Raw genomic sequence first — 19,479 nt, 5'->3', positions numbered from 1 at the left:
GCAACTAATCCTGTCATATTGAAAGAAAATTGTAAATGTTCTCTGCAGAAATTGCCTGCCCATTGCAGCTAATCGAGCCCACTTCGCGCTCACACACCCCCACACACCACACACCCCCCACACCCCCGCAGGCGGGCAGCAAGCGGCCCCACAGCCGCAGCACCCCAGCAAGGACATTCACCCGAGATGCTCACCTAGGCGCCCCGTTTCCCTCCCTCGCCACCACCCCCACGAAGGTGGCAGCTTGCCCTCATTTCCTCAGAAGCGCTGGGGGAAGTATGAATTATTACCAGCTCACCTATGAGTCCCAGCTTCTGCTATTTTTAATTTTTCCAGTTTTGTCTAAAGCGTTGAGCCAGGTTTGATAGCACTATTGCTCTAAATTTTTTATTTTCTTTTTTAAAGCTCAACTTGGCTGAACTGAAGCAGAGATTCCCAAGGGCCAGAGCCACGGAGGGTGTGCGTGTACATGCGTGTGCCTGTGCGTGTGGGAGGGAGAGAGCGAGCGAGGGAGAGACAAAAACTCCATCAGCCCGGACAATGCCACCTCTTGTTTAAAGCTTCCAAACTGTTATTCTTTCCCCCCATTATCACGGTAGCGAGTAATCTGTCTTTCCCCCTCCCCGACCCCCCTCCCTCCTCTTGGAAGATATGGAAGAGAAAGATAAAGCGGCTGCCTCCGGGCTCTGACTGCGCGCAGCCCGCATGCCTCTGCCGCCAGAGCCGGCGCGACTCCGCAGCCGCCGCTCGCAACGAGCCGCTTGCAGCGGGATGGGATGCAACTTCTGGTAACTGGATCGCAGGTAGGAAAGCTTTGGGTTTTACTGACGTTTCCTCTCTTTTTTTTCAAATTTCCTTTTTCTTTCCTTCCATTTTTTTCTTTTTTTTCCCCCCTTTTTCTTACTCGTCCTCTACCCTCCGCCCCTTCTTCGCCGCACCTAGGATTTCATCCGCTGCTGTCATAGGAAGGCTCCCGCCAAGAAAATAATGTCCAAGAAACGAGCTTACGTTTTGCTTCCTGGTAGAAGGAGCAGAACAGAACATAGGGAAACTTTTGCTGAAAGGGTCCATAGAGTTGCGGGTCACCAGGGAAAGGCAGCGAGAGGAGAGGAGGCAAAGCGATTGCCCCCAGCACAGAGCCTTCCTCTGTGGAGTTACAGTTGTGATATTAATCCCAGAATCGAGTCTAGCATGGTATAGCGGGGAAGGAAGGACGCAGTAGCCTGATTTAGAGAAATCCTCTCATTTTCCAAGCGCTGTCCACAGGGTTTTTATATAAATGCTGCATTCCGACACAGGGACATCTCCCGGACTACCCTTCCCAAATCCCGCTGTGACACGTTTGTTGACGACTCCTGCAAAATGTCACCGGGAGCGGGAGCGGAGCCGTCCCCGGGGAGCAGAGCCTGCCTGCGGAGCGCACGGGCTGGCGGGCGGGAGGGTAGAGACGGGGCGGGGGGTATCCCTGCCCTGCCGGGGACCATGCAGGGATGCGGGGTATAAGGGGAGGAGGTTTCCGCGGTGTCAGTGCGGTCCCTCGCCCCTCAGCATCCCTCCCGGGGAGCGTGCGCCTGCCCGGGCTCGGTGCCCGTCCGCGCTGCCTCGGGTCCTGCCGCGGGGAGGGGGAGCGCGGGCGCCGTGGAGGCGGGGAAGGTATGGGGTTTCCCCGGCTTATTTCCGACCCCACTTCCCTGGCTCGGTGCCCCTGGGGTCCGGTCCCTGGCGCGGCCAGGGAGCAGGGTGCGGCGGGGGACGGTGCTCCAGGGCCGGGTCCGGAGCGCCCGGCTCCCCCGGCCACGACTGAGCCCCTGGCAGGCGAGCCGGTCCCGGCCGTGCCGCCGGGCTCCTTTTCCTTTCGCCCGTGCCGCCGCCACCGGGTGCTTGTGGCCAGAAGGAGCGAGCTGATGCCTTGAGAGGCAGCTGAGATCAGGCTGTGGCAGAAAAACTGCCTCCCAGAAACAGCTCTGGGTCGCCGAGGTCCCCAGAGTCCAGCCATTCCGGAGGCTCTGGAGGGGCAAAGTGCTTTCCGGGCTGCTGCTTCTCGGGCAAAAGCCGCCCCCCCCATCTCGGGCCACTCTTCGTTTCGCGTCTTCCCACCGGTCTGCCCCCTCGCCGTGCTCGCCGGCTTCCCGCGGCTGCCCAAGTGCCAGGGCGATGCCCCGCTGGGGAGCAGGCGGGCGGGAAGCGGCAAGGACGGCCTCTGCCCTCCCCTCGTCTCCCCGCAAGGCAGCCGGGCCGGAGGGCCCTGCCCCACCCGGCGAGGAGCTCCCGGAGGGCGGCTTTGCCTCCACAGCGCGGCCCGCTGCCAGCTCCGAGGGGAGGCTGCCAGGGCTTGTAACTCCTTCCCACGGGCCTAGGGGTGCGTCCTTACCCCTTCGCTGGGGAAAGGACAAGGGGCTCTCCCTCCCTCCCTCCCCCATAAGATTGTTTTTTCCTACTATTTTCATGTGCTAAAGTTCCTTTAGGGAAAGGAGAGGTAGCTTTTTTTCAGCTGGAAGAGGACACTGGGGAGGGGTGTTATTTGCAAATTCTTGTTGCAAATCTAGCCAGAATAACATCTCTTCCCATTTTTATGTGTCAACCAGTGTGTTTGCACACATTGTCCCTATCCCTTAAGGAAGATCTTGCTTTTGCAGAAGGGAAAAAGGCAAGGGCGAAAAAAGGAGAGGGGCCAACCTCTGCTTGACAGCCTGCTCTTGCAGTTTCGGGGGGGGGGACGACACAACAAAAAAAACAAAAAAAAATCCACTGACAATGAGGAAGGTTAATACAGGAGGTTAGAAGTATGCACGCTGTCTGCTTTTATGGTGTTGCATCACCTGCAATCACAGCCCCTGTCTAAATACACACCAGCCTTGATCGTATGGTTTATGAACACCAGCGGCTCTCGGTGACTCGTCTACTTAACTGTGTTAAGCTACACAGAGTACGCTCCCTCTCTCCTTTAGGCTCTTTTTGATTATAACTTTGGTCGAACCTCCCCTTTGCAGGACCCCTGGACTGCAAGAGCGGCCCTGTTTGCTTTTGCATCAGGAGAGCAAGAAGCGCAGTGGCCTCCTGACTTGGCGAGCATGTGTCCCACCAAGCTGCCCTCTCTGCCCCTGCCTGCAGCGCTCCATGATTTCTGCATTGCAGTCCACTCAGGAAAGGGGCTCAGTACATGGGGAGTGGGGTCTAGGATGTCCCCAGGTTGTTTTGGACAGAGGGCAAAATAATAAAAAGGAGAGGTCATGCTCTTCTCCCATCCAAAACCAAGATTTTAAGTAATACCCTCTACCCAAAAGGTTGTAACTCTGCATCTGGGCAGAGCCTGGGGAGATGTGGACCATGCGTGATCGGGAGTGTCCTGAGGAGGTGGAAGGGGCGGCAGCCGTGCTGTGCTGTGCCATTGCCCAGGAGGGAGACCAAGACACAGAAAGAGGGAAACTGAGGCCACCAGTGAAAAACAGCATCTGTGAATAAAATCATATTTTTTTGCCTGCATGTTCAGTCCTGTGCCTTACTGTCATTTTTTTTTTTTCACCTCTGGGCTGACTCCCTGTGTGTGTTTTGTAGCTCTCAGTTGCTCTAAGTGCTAGGATCTTTCAGCCCATCAGGTGTCTAATTCAATAGTCTTTTGAGGGCATCTACTGTGAAATCCCCCACTGTTGTTGATACAGTCCCAGGCCGTTACTTTGCCCCACTTCACTCCTGTAACCCACTCACCCGTTCACCCAGACTTTCTCTTCTCCACTAATATCATGACCTACATGCAAAAGACTTATTTTCTGGTCCCGTTTCCATAGCAATGCAGCATGGGGAACGCAGACAAACCAGTAATAATGAAGCAGATTCCCCTTCTGTGAAATCAAGACCTCTTTGAAAGTTGAGTTCAATTTAAGGGAAAGTAGGGATCCGCAGAGAGTTGGATTTCCAGCCCAAAGCCCAGATCTCCGCGCCCTCTAGTGCCAGAGGCAGGCGTGGGAGAGCATTCCCGGGCACAGGGTATGCGAGGGCTTGATGGCAAATTACAGAGGAGGGAGAGAAACAAGTGGTATGAGATAAGGACATTCCTCCCAGTGTCTGTTTCCAGCCAGCTCTTCCCTCTTCTAAATCCCAAGCTGCAAAAAGAGGCAGGTGGGGTTCAGCTGATCTTGGTTTTGTCACCCAGAGGCTAACGCTGCCAGTCTTGTGGAGTGGGTTAAACTATGGAGGAATAGACAGGAAGAAATTAAAGCTGGGAAGCCGAGTCTGTATCTAGCCATTTATTCACAAATTTTGGATCTCTCTGGCTTTGAGCTTTACAGCTTGCAGCAACTTGCAGCTAATTCTCATAGATTTGAAGGCACGGAAGAGGATTACTCGTGAAAATGCTGCCCTGACCTTCTATGGGTTCTTTGGGTGGGTGGATGGGTGGACAACAGTAATCAGGCTAAGGAAAGCTGAAGGGGCTTAGATCCAGCTCATATGAATGACAGGGATAACTTTTTCACAAATGCTTGTAGCCTTAGATCTTAAAAAGCTTAAATTGTATGGTAGCATTGCAAGCCCTGTTAAATCTGAGCCTGGATTCCCATCTCTAAGAACCAGGCTGCACAAAGGACCAAGCACTGAGAACTGCCATAACTAAATGAGACAATTAGCACACTCCCCACACACCACCCTAGCCATCTTTTCCAGTTCCTATATTTCGGCAAAGGTAGCTTTCAGTTTTGCCAGGGTCTCCATGGCATTTCCTGGGTTGGAGCTGCCCAAAAGATGCAGTTATCGACTTGCTTGTCCTTGTCCCACCAGCTGAACACCAACAGCCTGTGCCTAGCCAATTGCATTCCCTAGCCCTCCATACCAAGCTGAGTGGGGATTGCCTAGTGACTTATCCCACTGCACTGCCTTCCGACATCTCCCTGATACAAGTGGGCAGAATTAAAAGACGAGGCCACCCCTGGAGTTTTATTAAAAGGCTGCATCCCTTTCCCATGGGCCCTGAGCTTGTTTCTATGTAAAGATGCTTTAGGCTGCAGAGCTGCCTGTTGTTTTGGACCGTCTGTTCTACCTTTAAAGCTGCATCATTACCTATATCTAACACCAACTATTCCCTGTAGAGAGAGATGCATATCAGCAGGTGTTCCAAAGACACTTCTCTCATATAACTTGATTTTAAGTCCCAAGAAGATGGGACATGGTGAAGTGAGTTTCATCTCATTTCCATCAAGCACTTCCTAAAGAATGCTTGCCAATGAGACTAAGACACATAATAGGATTTCAGTAGTCCATGTGCTTCATGTATTCATTTTTAAGAATATGATAAGGATAAAACAAAACAGACCACCACTTAGGGCCAGCTGCTTTGCTGAGAGCATTCTGCATGTTTTCTTTTTGATTAGATGATCCTCTGATTCCTGTCTTTCCAGTATCTCTTTTGACTCCATGGGCTAGATTCTGATCTTAATTACATTCTTTCAAATCAGGGGTGATTCCACTGACTTTATTACTTCTGGTTTATTCTAGTGCAATTGAGCTCAGAACTTGACTTTCACAGAAACATAGTAAGTGGTGTAATTAGAATATGCCAGTGTTTTGACAACTGTTTATGGAACAGCTCTGTTCCGTCAGCCTCTGCCGAAAGGGAAATGCAGTGTGATAATGGGCATTGGGAATAGTATGGGGCACCTCTGACAGTGATGACAATAAAGATCTCTACAAGAGGCCACAACACAAATAGGTGAGAAATTCTGTAAACTAGCATCTCCCAGGGTTTTCCTCAAGCTTTTAGAAAATCTTTGAGTAAACTGTGGGCAAGTGTGGGGTTTTTTAGTTTTTTGTTCTTTCTTTTTCTTTTTTTTGAGAAAGAGGTGGAACAAGACAATATCTTCATAGATCTTTCTTCTGAATCATTGTGAAAATTAGTGTTGGAAACCAAGGAGATAAAATAAACCCAGTCATTTAAAAGAATTCTCTTGCTTAGTAATTTCTCTGGGTCAGGATTCTCAAGTAGTCTGAATAAGTAAAGCTCTCTTGATTTTGGTGGAGATAGAATGATCTGAAAATTCTGAGGATTAGACCCTTCATTTTTATAATCCCTTCCAGCATGTGAGAAATAAAAATTAGCAAAATCTGTCCATGGGAAACAAAAAGTTTCTGGTACAGCCCATAGCGTTTTCATAGATTCCTAAGAAATTTTCTCTCGGATTTGCAAGGAATTACTGATGTCTGTTTTATACTCATCTATCTCATATTTAGTCAATTAGAAAGCAGAACAGTCGTATATTGAAAATGATTCACAAATTTGTTCATGAATAATGGCAACAAGCTCATTCCACTATGATTTCTGAGGTCATTTAGTGCAAGCCGGTGACCAATGATTTATTCATGAAAATATTCATACATCTCAAAAGTTTCATGAACATTAGCATGAATAATTAATGGCAATCGTGTTATTTGTTATCATTACTCATTATTTTCCTATTCAAAAAGGCATCAGTCATCCAGTTAAAGAACATTAGAATATAATGATTGCAACATTAGATCAGGCAGGTATTTTGTCTTGTCCAGTATAGTGTCTCTATCAATGCCCCTTACCACATGCTTCAGAGGCAGGTGCAGGGAATGCTGCCCTAGATAAGTGCACTGCCCTCAAGTAAAATGTTTTAATACCCACCAGCTTGTGTTTGCTCGCTGCCCGGAGACCATTTCCAAATGAAAACAGATATCTGCCTTCCTTACCAAATGGAAACCTCTAGTGATTCTAGACAAACTGCAGATACACTCACTGGCCAGATAAGCAGCTAATACAGTTTTGCCTGCCAGTAAGTTCACTACCTTAGTGATAGCTTGTAGCAGTGAGTTCAGTAGGTTAATTACATATTTTCTTGGGAAAACCACACTCCAAGCAACCTTTGATCTATTTAAATTAGTTGTCTTTCAATGCTATTGCTACCTCTCTGTTATATGATATGAAAAGGCCAACAGGAGCACCCAGTTCATTGTATAGGTGCCATTCATTTACTTAACCATGAACCCTCTTGTTCTTTTCTTCTCCCAGACAGTCCCAGGGTTCCCAGTCACTTTGCATGTCTTAAAAACTACTAATTCTTCTATCTCCTTTTTTGGTGATGGACTGACCAATATTGACACTGTTTTCCAGGTGAGGACTGTTGGCTTATACAATAAAACTGTTTTCATTTTAACACCTTTTACTCCTTCTATGCACTAAAGGAAATTTTATTTTGTTTGTTGGGTTTGGGTTTTTTTTTTTGACCACTTCTGTAATCGAGCAGAATTTGCAACTGGGTCCACAGTGATGCCGATATCCTTCCTTGAGTGGTCACAGCTGGCTTAGAATCCAGGAAGGTTTCGAAATATTTCACTCCACCTGTGATTATTCTGCATTGGCCAACATGTATTTCCATTTGTGATCCGAATGCTAGGTTCATCCAACTTAATTAGCATACTCTGAAATACTTCAGTCCTTATTCCCTTTTTCAAACAGCAATAATTTCAGTAAAGAAGTTGTATGTGCTATAGAATCTTGGACAATCCAACTGTTAATCTTTTTCAGTGAAAAATGATCATTCATGTGTAGTTCCTGCTTTCTCTCTCTTAAACAGTTTCCAACTTGTAATAATAAGCTACTTATTCTATGGTGACTTAAATTCCTCAAAGAAAATTTGTCAAAGAATTTAAGAAGATATATAAATACCTATATATATACACTTACCATGTTGTTTTTCTTGGTCTATTAGCTTGATGCTTCAAAGAATACATAGAAGAGACAACATTTCTTTGAAATAAACTGGGTTTTTTTTTTTCTCTCCTGTATGTAATTCTAGTTTTTGTTAGTTTCAATCAATTTACCTGGAAGTAAAATAAGATTTTTCAGTATATAATACCTAAGATCAATCCAGTGCCTGTCCTAAAGATAGGTATGCTAGCTGCTACCCTCCAGTCCTTCTGTAACGTATCTGACTTCAGCGACAGCTTGCGTATTTTTGCTATCAGCGCAGCCACTTCATTTCCAAATGCTTTCCAAACCCTTGCATATATAACCATGAGGTCCTTGTGACATGCTGCTATTTAGTTTATCAGTTTGTTCCAGTGTTTCCCCTTTCAACGTTTCACATTCTGAAGGCTCATGTCCTTTCTTGTCTTGAAAAAAATAGGTCTAGTGTGGACATTGGCACAGCATCGTTTGCAAGGAAGATTTACCCAAATGAATCATTCAGAACCTCTGCAAAGTCCTTTTGCTCATTAATTATTCCCATTAACCCCTGGATGTGCAGCAGATCCCATTGGTTCCCTCCTAAACTGGGTGAATTTAAGACCTTTTAGAAATGTCCTGCAGTTCCCCCCTCTGCCCCCCCCACGCAAGCTCTTGTCAGTTAACGCATCTTTGTCCCTCTTCATTTACAGCTGACATTTTGTTTGTGTTTTATTAGAGTTTCCCTCCCTTAGCCAGGGGCTTCACCAAAGCTGAAGTGTCATTTCCTGAAAGCTGGTTGCTTGGCTCAGATAACCTCTTCGACCTTAACATTTCACAATACCTTTTTTTTTTCCTATCTTGCCTTTTAGTTTGCTTTCTGCATGACTTCACTGAATCAGACACTGTCTGTTAATACACCTGTTGTTTTGAATCTATGGATTTTACGTTCTTTTTCTTCCATTCTCTGCTTTTCTTTTTTTTTTTCCCCTATTCTCTTTCTACATCCACTGCTTTTTAAGCAGTTCACTAGTTATTATCAGTTTTAACCTCACGCTCTTAATGTAGTAATAAGTTCATTACTATTCAGTGGCTTGACTGTATCATTTGTTCAGCTACTGAAGACTAAGTTAAGAACACATTCTGTTAAGTTCTCCAGTTATTCTAGAAATCACTTAGAAATTGTTTTTTTTTGATCTGTTTGTACCAGTTGACCTACCAATGTACAGGTGGGTGAAGTCACTCATGATTGCCATTTTATTAGACTTAGTTGCCTCTTTGCTCTCTCTCCATATAACTCATTGAATATGCCAGACGTTTCCTGGACTAAGTGTGTTAATGCTTTGTGCAAGCATCAGGATTTAATTAAAGAAGGATATTTTCATACTTAGCACACTGGACTGAGACCAAGGCGATCACGGATAAGCTCCTGACCATGCCACTAACTTCCTGCCTGAACTTTGACAAGTTCCTATGGCCTGACACAAACCCTGCTGAGGTCAGAGACAAACCCTTGTTACCTTTGGGTAGGCTTTGGCTCAGCTTCCTGAGGTGGGGAGAGTAACTCTTCCTGGTCTCACGACAGTGTTGTGAGGATTCACTGGCCACAGTTTGTCAGGTATTGATGTTCAGCTGTGGTGCTGCCACATGAAAACAGGAGCAGACAGACCCCATCCACAAGGGCTTTTTTTGCACTGGGGTGTTGGAGAGTTGAACCTTTCGGAGCCAATTATCAGGAAAGTTTTTGTCTGGAACAAAGGATGAGCTAAAATGTTCAGCATCCCTCCAACAAAAAGGTACTGAAGCTTCTAACTGCTCCGGATCTTGGTAAGGAGTAAAAGGATAAAATGACTAACATGGGCAGTTTTACATGGAAGAAAGTAGATCTCATAATCTGGTCTTATTTGAAAAAAATGAATGAAGAGAGAAATAAATTGAAGGCAATGTTTAAGGACTAGATCTAGGTCTGGGGTTTACTCAGTTCTGTGTGTTTTCGGCTTAGTCAGTGTTCAGTAGGGGTAAAATTGTCAAAGTAGGATTTACGACGCCATGACCTCACTCTGATCATACACTGCATCACAGTTGTTCGCAAAAATTATAAGGACTTGCTGGTCCTCCTGCTCCCCTGTGCCTCAGCACTTATTTCTTATGTAAAACAGAGTTAGTGGACTCTGAGAGCAGGGCACATGGATGGAGCAATGTCCATGTGTGGACAGAGAGGGTACACTTTTCTCCTTCACCATTACCTAGGGTCCTTGAGGATTTACATTATCATTACTATGGTAGATTAAGTGTAGTGCTTCACACTTCATTTGATACCAAGGCCAGATGATGGATTAAAAATGGTTGCCCTCAAGAATTTCTTTCCTATGGGTCCAGCAGCATTCTGCCATGGTGGGAAATTCAGTTTACTCCATTTTATACATAATATTGCATGACAGTAAATGAATATATGGGTGGAAAATGAAGGCAGATGAGGGCTGGTGGTGGGAACCTTGGGGAGGGGCTTGGTATGGAACAAGCACATGGACAATTTGCTCCTCACTGAACTTTAGAACTGTTGCTCAACATGGATGTTGGGGGAAGACTGGCTTTTACGGGAAGGGGATTAGCCAGGGAGATAGATGTCTTCTCTGCTGTTCCTTTTCCATGCTTAGGCTAAGCTGCAAACTGATCTCCTGATCCGTTACTGGCATCTTTCACCCACACTAATTTCAGTTTTCTAGCAGTGTATTCTCAGCTGATGAAAGCTGTCAGAACATGAGTGACATGAAAGGAGAGGCCATCACCAAACAAAGTGCTATATTTAACCTGGCAATGTCATGCCTTCTCAGGTCTGACCTTGAGCCCTAGCAGTGAGGATATAAACGGGGGATCTTGGTTATGAAGTTTCTTCCTTTAGCCAAACATGGAAGGCTCTTAAATGTAAGGAAAAGCAGGGAAGAAGGAAGGTAATACAAGTTACCCTTCTGCTTTTGACATCTGTGGTAGCCAGCAATGTTAGCTGCCACTAGAAGGAAAGAATATATGAAAGGCTCACTGTTCAATTCTCATTAAAAATGTCTGTTTGATGTCTGTAAGTCATTTTCACAATCTTATCCACTGGGAGTAAATGTAGGTATCTTTACTGAAAGATTTTGACATCAGAAGCAGTTTCCTGTGAAGAATATCCTACTGTTATTATTCATTTTGCAATGTGATTCAGTAAAGGGAAAAAAACCCAAAAGTATACAATTGGAAAGAAACAAGGAAGGAAAAAGAAAGAAGATGAAGACAACCATTTGGTCTATTTCATTTGTAGAAAGCTTGTAACTCTCTATTCCTCTCTTTAACACAGAGTGAGACTGTTTATTTCCTACTTTGAAGCGCACGGGAATGCAAAATATCTGGCTTCAAAAACCCCAGATAACTCAAGTATTGCCATTCTTTTGAATGACAAATTTGACAATTAATATTCCACATTATTGTCTCTAATGTCTCATAAAAATCAAAGTGGGGTGTGGAAATGACACATAACTAAAAAGATGAGGAGCAATTTTCTTGTTACTTCTGTTGGACAATAGTGACAAAGGCTAAATTGCTGGTTTCACCACATATTGCTGATGTGACCTCGGACAAACTCAGCAACTTCTTGTACCTCAGTTTCTAACATGGGAGTTGTATAAAATAACATTTGCATTCTCACATGTTTTGTCTGCCCTTCTTTTTTAGATTTTAAAGTGTTTGGCAGAACTTCTGTAACAGTCTGCACAGAGGAACCTTACCTAAATTTGGGCATTCATAAAAATAAATGAATGATACAGTATCTTTCAAACATTTTATTATTTATATGTTAAATATAAATATATTTAAATAATTTTATTATTTATATGGTTGTTATTCCATATGAAAATTAGCTTATAACATGGACCTAATCTTTCTCTTCTTTAGAGAGTAAGAACCTTTCCATTCACCCCTGGGGGTTGCTGGTACAGGCAGCTGTACATGGGATACTTTTCAGCAGCCTCTATCTGGAGTGGGTCCATGATAGATCTCCTTAAACCCTGAAAGCAGTTCTGCCCCTGCTAGTGCTGCAAGGGTACAGAGGAACTGGGAAAGGTACACAGGAAGGTGAGAAAGATGGTGAGAATTACCTGCCTTCCAGAGAGGAGATGTTCCATAGAATAGGACTCATCATCCCAAAATGATATGACTTATGAGGAATACATGTAGGTCTAAGCAACCTTGAAGAGAGGAAGAAGGTGAACAAGGGACCATTTCATTATTTTCACAATATCAGACCCAGAGCTCTCAGGTGGATATTAACAGGCATAAATTTAAAAAATCATAGCGTGGTTGAGCTGTGGCGCTTACTGCCCTATGATATTTTGCTGATTCCAAAGGTATAAATGAGTAAAAAATGATCAAACTAGACAGATTACTGCAAGAAAAACACTACCGAAAGCTTTGTAATTCAAATAAAGTCACAGGGTCAGGGAGGCCCCCACACCACCAATTGCTTCAACCTAAGAAAGGTATGCTGGGGTAGTATCACTGTATGCCTGTCCCCTTTGCTCGCTCTTTGCTACCAGACACTTTTGAGAGAGGACAGTGGGCAAGCTGGCTTAGGGAGAGCTGATCTTGCACTCAGAGTCTCACTTGGAGTCATCAGGGTAGCCATCTTCTTTGGACAATGTTAAACCTGTTTTACTTTTGCTGCTCACCAGAAATTTGTTGTCCTTCTTGGCTAGGTGCTTATCAAAACAACCACAAGACACTTTGGAAAGTTGTTTAATTAACCCTGACTCACCAGAAAGACCTCCTACAAATAAATTCAAAGATTCTTTGTTTTATTGGGTCATTGTAACAGTAGGAGAATTTTAATATACACATGGTTTCCAGGCAGATCTTGATGTCAGCCACAGAGTGTACTTTCCTGTCCCTTACACTGTTTGTAACTCTGATATAACAGCCTGAGATAACCTCTTTGCAGACACACTTCTCTTTCAGCTTAATGCCTTTGTGTTCTCTTTATAGGTGTTCCTTTTACAGGAGAACAGTGAGTTGAGAAAGGGAAATGTAGTCACAGCTCTGCCTTTAGTCTCTCTTCTCATTCAGTCTTCTACTTCCAACAAGTAAACTGGAACAAACAGCCTATATGCACCAAAAATGAGGAAAGATGTGACAAACATTGAGAGAGACCTTTGCATCCCTGTAAATGTGACAGGAGAAAGCCTCCCTTGGCAGCTGCATGTATACAATTTCTTACCTCATTAGAGCAGACCTGCCCCTCCTAAATGCCAAAAGAGAGATGATTGCTTCTTCTTGCTTTTCACTTGAAAGCTCCAAAATCACAGCCTTCTCAAAGCTCTGTATCATTTCATGTGCTGTATCAGAATTTAGACAATAGCCTTTTAACTAGTGAGTCCTAGAAAAAAAAAAAAATGAACTTTACAGAATAGAAAACTAAAGCTGAACTTCTGGTGAAGGAGATACATCCCAAAGATAACCTCTGCTTTGCTGATGTCTTTTATGTCTATAAGTGGTGGGACATGGGTTCATTGGAAAGCTCTCTAGGTCAGAGTTTTCCTGTTATGACCGTGGTCCTGTAGGATTCACAACATCATTCTTTCACCTATGCAGGATTGCACTGTACTGCAACTACATGCCGATTTAAAGGCATGAACTTAAAGGTGAGTTGAAAAGCTTTGAAATGAGCAGAAGCCAAGCTTTCTGTTTGTTAAGAAACCCACACAACAGCAGTGTTAAAATTACATTTCCAAGCTCATAATAGCTGAGGCCCCCACATTTTCTACTGAGTAACTGTAAAAATGATTTCTGGGTGCTTTGCTTGTTTAAAAATCAAGCTGTTAGTGTGTGTTCTTGACTATGGCTTTAGAAATCCAAGTTTAGGTACAATATTTTTAACTCTAAGCCAAAATCTTTAACAAGCAAAGCAAAATAAATCTCAAGGAAAACGTGGGCTTGGTTCCATTCTATCTGGAACCTAATTTCTTTCCTTGCTACCCACAAGGTTGTAAAAAGCTGCAGCTCTGCTTGGGCTACATTTCAAAGCTATTTTATATACATATAGATGACTGCAAAATACCGAAAGCAAAGGAGAGCCAGGCCCATACCACAGAAATTAGCAATGCATTTTGTTCTGGAGGCAATGCTTACGGGTTTTAGAAACCAGTAAGCAACTTTGCAGGTAGATGATATAACATTACGGCACGCCCCAGTGAGTTGGAGTTTTTCTCCTGACAAATATTTCAATAGCATTCTCCAAGTTAACCTGAAAAGAGGACAAGGGAAAGAAGCTAAATTTGGGGACACATATCCTTGCTTTGCCAGGGTTGGCTAGGGAAGACACTGTTTCCAGCTGTTTAACAGTTTAACACTGCCTTTCACCTCTAAGTCATCAGTTCCCATGATATATCACTGGATCTCTTTCTTTTTTACTTTTCCCAACACATTTCAGTCATTTGGTGATTTCCTCAACATATTTGGCAATACATATGTAAACCAAATAAACAACATAAACCATGTTGTATATGTTAGTGTAATAGAAATTCCCTCCCACTATGGCTGGTTTGCACAAGCGATGTTGAGACAGGTTCACATGCATGAAGATTTATTAGTGGAGTCCATAGCTGATGGACTACATTGTCTCTTACTGTGAAAAACTGGGGAAAAAATAAGCCAGGGGAAAATAAAACAAAGAGGACAGACAGAAGGGAAAGCTCTCCTTGTAGCACTCAGCAGGGAAAAGAAGCAACCAGGGTTTCCAGACCTCTCCTGGACATCCCCTGCTGCGCAGCGGCTGGTTCCCCCCATAATACTCTTCCCATGGTAACTATAGTTTCCACCAGGACATGCTCAAACCCTCAGCTGGTTGTCACTGCTTACTGGTAGTGTTGATTGGAGCATGCATTGATCGGGGCAGTGGCTGCATGGCCAGTTGCTTGTGTGCATATGAACATTATTGTGTCCCTTGCATAAACCAAAAGCTATAACCAAAATGTAGTGGAAGTGGGGAAAAAAGGCTGATTCTCTTGCTGGTGGCAATCACTGCCCATAAGGACCCACCACAGCAAGACTATTGGGCTGTGCAGGGGCAAGGCTATAGGGATAGCAGCATGACAATAACAGCACAGGAACAGTGAGGGGAAATACTGCCCCAGGGGCTCTGAAGACATTGTCTCAGCAGCCTGGATGGGAGGGTACAGAGCTGTGATTGGATTTCATTGGATTTCAATCCTAGAAATCCAATGTGTTGCTGTTCAGGGACAGGCATTGGCTCTGGCTGCTTTGGACAAAGGGTGCAGTTTCTGAAGATTCACTCTTGCTGGAGGCTGTTTGAATCACCTTTCCTTGTGTGAGCTGGGGCACAGGCTGGCTGGCTACTTCCTTTCTCAAAGGGGTCTTACTGCCGGTGACTTGAATGAGAACCAACCCTTCCTCTCCACATCCCCTTTTTTCCCCTCATTGTTTAAGTAACAGTTGAAGCATCAAGTTTCCCCACTGCAGGTCAGCAGACAAGACCAGCTGAGGACGTGTTGATTCTGTGCTAAGGATGATAGCATAACAAATACCTACAGCACAACTGGCAAAGGAGAAATGCATCCTCTGCATTTCTTTTTCTGATACAGTTTAGATGCTATGTTCAGTTTGACTCAACTGGGAGGAGCAGGGACTCCTGATTGTACATCTTAGCAGGTGAAAAACTCTCAATTTAACTTTTATTCCAGCGTGGGTAGATGGAAAAAAGAAAAAGGTCTTCAGCCCTTTCCTTCAAGGCATGAGGAGGCTGTGGTTGAGCTTGTTTCTTAACCCTCTGGCAGTGTTGTTAATGCAACACAACAATGAGAACAAGGAGAAAAACCCGGGAATGATCTCCTATTTGTTTTTGGTTGGGGTTTGGGGGGCTTTGTTTGCTTGTTTGTTTTTTTTTTTAATTTATTTATTTATGTCACAAGAAGATCTCTGTACCAAGATTTCATTTGTTGCACCTTATTGCTTCATAAACTGATGAAGAAAACTAAAAGCACAACAGCCAGGAAGGAAGAAATTTTTTTGCAGCTGAGCACATAGACAGAGAAGAGATAATAACTAAATAAAGAGGAATAATTTACTTATTTTGAAGATCTATTAAGACCCCTTTGATAGGGATCATACCAATTTATTTATTTTTGTTGCACTGACAAGCACCCCATCTCTTCAGCCTACTGTGCTCTGCCATGAAGCCAGTTCCTGCACTGCAGCATTAAGAAGTAATTATTACCCTTTACTGTGTAATGATTAGTTATTGCACAGGCCACGTAGAAGATTTCTGCAGTCGTCATGCCAACTCTCTCCTCTATCCTGATTTAACCCACTCTACTCTGCTGCAACGATCAGCCACGGGTGTGTGTGGGGGCTTTCAGGCTGTGGACATCCCATTCCGATTTCACTGCATCCTGGACACTAAAAGAGCACGCAGTCTCACCTAGTGTGTTACAGGCACAGGGATTTTAAAGACCGTTATCTCTTGCTCAGCCCAAGCTTCCCTGCCATGATCTGAGAGGATTAATATGTATCCTGAGTGCCAGACCTCTTGCTGCTCTACAGTGAACCCCTCTGGGTGCTTAAAGTGCAGCCTCAGAAGGAGCCTAATCCAGTCCTTGTCCATTGGCAGCACGCTTCCTCTGATAGCAGGGCTTGGCAAGCTGGGGCTTGATGGGTGTTTAGGAGACGTGCATGAAAGGAGGGGGAGAGGTGCTAAAACAAGGCAGCATCTCACAGAGAACCCAGATGCACTTATTTGCTTCGGTAGGAGCCAAAGTGTCTTTCCAGTTACCTCTCAGTGCTGCTGCTGCTAGGATCTTAACCTGGCTGTTGGTCCTTTCTGGGGGGAGAATTGCTTAGCTAGAAAGTGAGAACATCACTGCCTTTGCTTTAAAGTGATGGGTACGTGCCAGTGGGGAGAAGGGAGAAGGGCTGCATGTTGTCTGCTCTCCCACTGTTCCTTGAACTCCGATGTGAATTGCACAGCGGGGGAAATGAGAGCTGGTCTTTGCTTAGATAAGCATTCTTCAAGCAAATTTACAAAATAATGACATAGCTGTTTGCATTCCTAAAGGAAATTATGCACATGTCATCTCAGCTTTGGGTTCTGTCCTGCAGTCCTGCACACTGAAGGGTGCAGGACCAGACCCTGTGTAGCTAGCTCAGCTCATGAATAGCTGAATTTGATACAATATCTATATTTAATGCATTTTTTTTTCTGCTTGCTGAAATTTCTACCTACTGCCCCTCAAGGGGAAAAGAAAAAAAAATCTGCAAAAATCCTCCACGTTCTCCACAATAGAGTAGATCATGTCATGCAGTTGCTCTTACTGTTATTTATACATAGATGATTATGCTATCTGCCACACAGTGAGGAATGAAAGGCTTAATTGGAGAAATAATCTGAAAATCAAATCATTATTTTCTTGGTGTTTCTTCAAAGAATAGATTTTGCCAATATTGCTCCACATTTACTTTTTTTTGTTTAAATAATCTATCAATCCTGTAATTAAACATCTAACTGAAGGGAGCAATATTTTTCTGAAAAAAAGTAAAAGATTTATTATTTTATGGAAAGCAGCACTCTGGTAACCAGAACTGATGGGAGACACGAGCAAAGGATGCAGAGAAGAGAGGAAAGTTTTTCTCTTCAGTCTACATCCAGTAGACTGAAAACAGAGGACTCTCTCAGTCAATTTCTTTCTTTCTTACTACTCTCTCTTCCATACACCTCCCCCTTCCACCATGCACTTCTCATGGCTCTTTGAAAAAAGACAGCCTAGACAGTCATCAAATGGCATCATCTGCTGTTGACTCAAGTATTCAAGTCAATCGGTTACATGATCACCTAAAAAGCCCCAGTCACACGTACAGTTACTGTTTTGCTTGGTATCGCACATTCACTGTAGGAGAGTAAACTGTTCTGAACAGTTTGCAATCTGTCTCTTCTGGGGGGGTTGTCTGGTTGTTACCTCTGACCTCTCAGTCTAAGGAAGAGAGGGCAGGACACAGAAAGTTGTCAAGCTATAGGTAAAGAATAGATGTGGGACAAAACCACGCAATTCTCTTATATCCCAGCCTGCCACCCTCCCCACTCAGCCTTGCTCATGTGGTCATTATAAGCTTGTGCCATCCTCTGGGGTAATGGTGAAGAAATCCATTTTCAGGGAAGTCATCTGATCAAGCTGGTGTGCTGGAGCATAACACCAACACAAATGGTTATTATGGGGACATAATTAGTAGGCTTCTATACAGGAAAATGGCTGTAAACGATTGCCATTAACCTGAAAGATGTGAGAAATTCGCTTTCCAATAGCCTCAGGACAGTTGTGTGAAGATGGGCTTTTCTGAGACCAGACATCCCCTCAGTCCTGAGTGACTGGTCACTGGTGTCATCAGACAGCTGATGCTCTTTTTTGCTTTCAGATCACTGAAAATAAAATTACCTATGTTGAACAATCTGTTAATTGTCATTAATTTGTCCATTGGATATTTCCCCCTATATTTTGAATTGTCCATCTGCAAGCGTGCTGGCTAAGCTTAGCAATCTGATTGTTTCAATGATCATGTCAAGGCCAAGAGATTTTTCTAAGTTTTTCATGTTCAGCATTGAGAATTTGGTATTTTTTGCATGTGACTGTTTGCTTAACTCATGTGACATAGCTTCCCACCTCTAATTTAATGACCTGGTATTTATAAGCAGAAGCTGAAGGTGCTTTAGATGGTGGGACAGGCAGATAAACGCCAACAACTGTTCCCTTTTGCTCTAAGAAGGGCTCAAGAGCAGCATAGCTGAGGGGACAGATACCAAACCAGAAAGATCTTGGAGAAAAGACAAAACCAGAGGGGTGGGCTGTTCAGCAGGGGCTGTATTTATTGTCCCTTTTCCCACATCAGATACTTATTGCAAATCTCTGGTGGCTGACCATACCTCAGCTTGTTCTCGATGATGGCTTGCAGCAGGATCTTTTGGTTCGATGCCTCTGAACATAATGCTGATATGTTACAGTTTAAAGCTAGAGGGGGCATTATTTTGCATCGTCCACTTGTCTTATTAAAGGGAAAGGTAGGTGCTTTTAAAGAGGCATTAAGGCCAAATGCAGGTCCACTCTGTGGGTATCTTTGGGGCAATGGTGAAATTAGAAACAAGAAACTGCCTTTGGGGACATTTTCATTGCTTACACCAGGATTGCCGCCACACAGGACAGAAACTGTGCTGCGTCTCCTCCACCCTGGCAGCGGCACAGGGTTCAGTCCACTCCAAAAGTACAAACCTGGTTGCCTGCGTGTGTCCCAAAGGAAAGTGTGTGATCCCAAGACGCATCTGGCTTCCCTGGGAAGTTAATTTCTGTCTTACGGTTTCCTTCAGTTCAGCATCTGGCTGCTCCATCGTCCCCTTTCTTGAATGCTTTGGGCCTGCAATGCAAGCAAAGGGATTCCAGTCTTATGACATTTCTACTGGTTTAGCACTGCCTTTTTTTATACCACCTGCTGTCTCTTCTGCTCACTGTAGGCCAGCTGCTGCTGCTCTTTTACTCACTTTAAGTAGTACATCACTGTTGAAGAAACATCCCAGAAATGTTTGCCATATCAACGGCTACATGCTGTGGGTGAAGGCCCTCAGGTCTAGCACAAAACAAGGACAGAATGAAATGGTATTTAGTCTGAGCAAAGACCGCAAAATCTTTCATGATCTCTCTCAGCCACATTTCTTAGCACCTCTTCTTCCACATGTACAACCTGTTCACAGATGCTGAAAATATAGAGCAGCACATTTG

General features: G+C 44.2%; 1 protein-coding gene across 1 annotated transcript in view; it reads left to right on the top strand.

Annotated features, from left to right (window-relative positions):
* Window positions 1-197: 197 nt before the first annotated feature.
* Window positions 198-19,479, top strand: part of CHRM2 (cholinergic receptor muscarinic 2) — a 101,475-nt gene continuing 82,193 nt past the window's right edge. Inside the window, exons 1-2 of the mRNA XM_075491712.1 lie at window positions 198-276; window positions 406-803. The gene's annotated coding sequence lies outside the window, so the exon portion shown is untranslated. The remainder of the gene's footprint in view (window positions 277-405; window positions 804-19,479) is intronic.

This window comes from Mycteria americana, chromosome 1, assembly GCF_035582795.1.
Source record: "Mycteria americana isolate JAX WOST 10 ecotype Jacksonville Zoo and Gardens chromosome 1, USCA_MyAme_1.0, whole genome shotgun sequence".
NCBI lineage: Eukaryota > Metazoa > Chordata > Aves > Ciconiiformes > Ciconiidae > Mycteria > Mycteria americana.
Note: the sequence above shows the minus strand (reverse complement) of the source record. Positions and strands in the feature narration are given on the sequence as shown.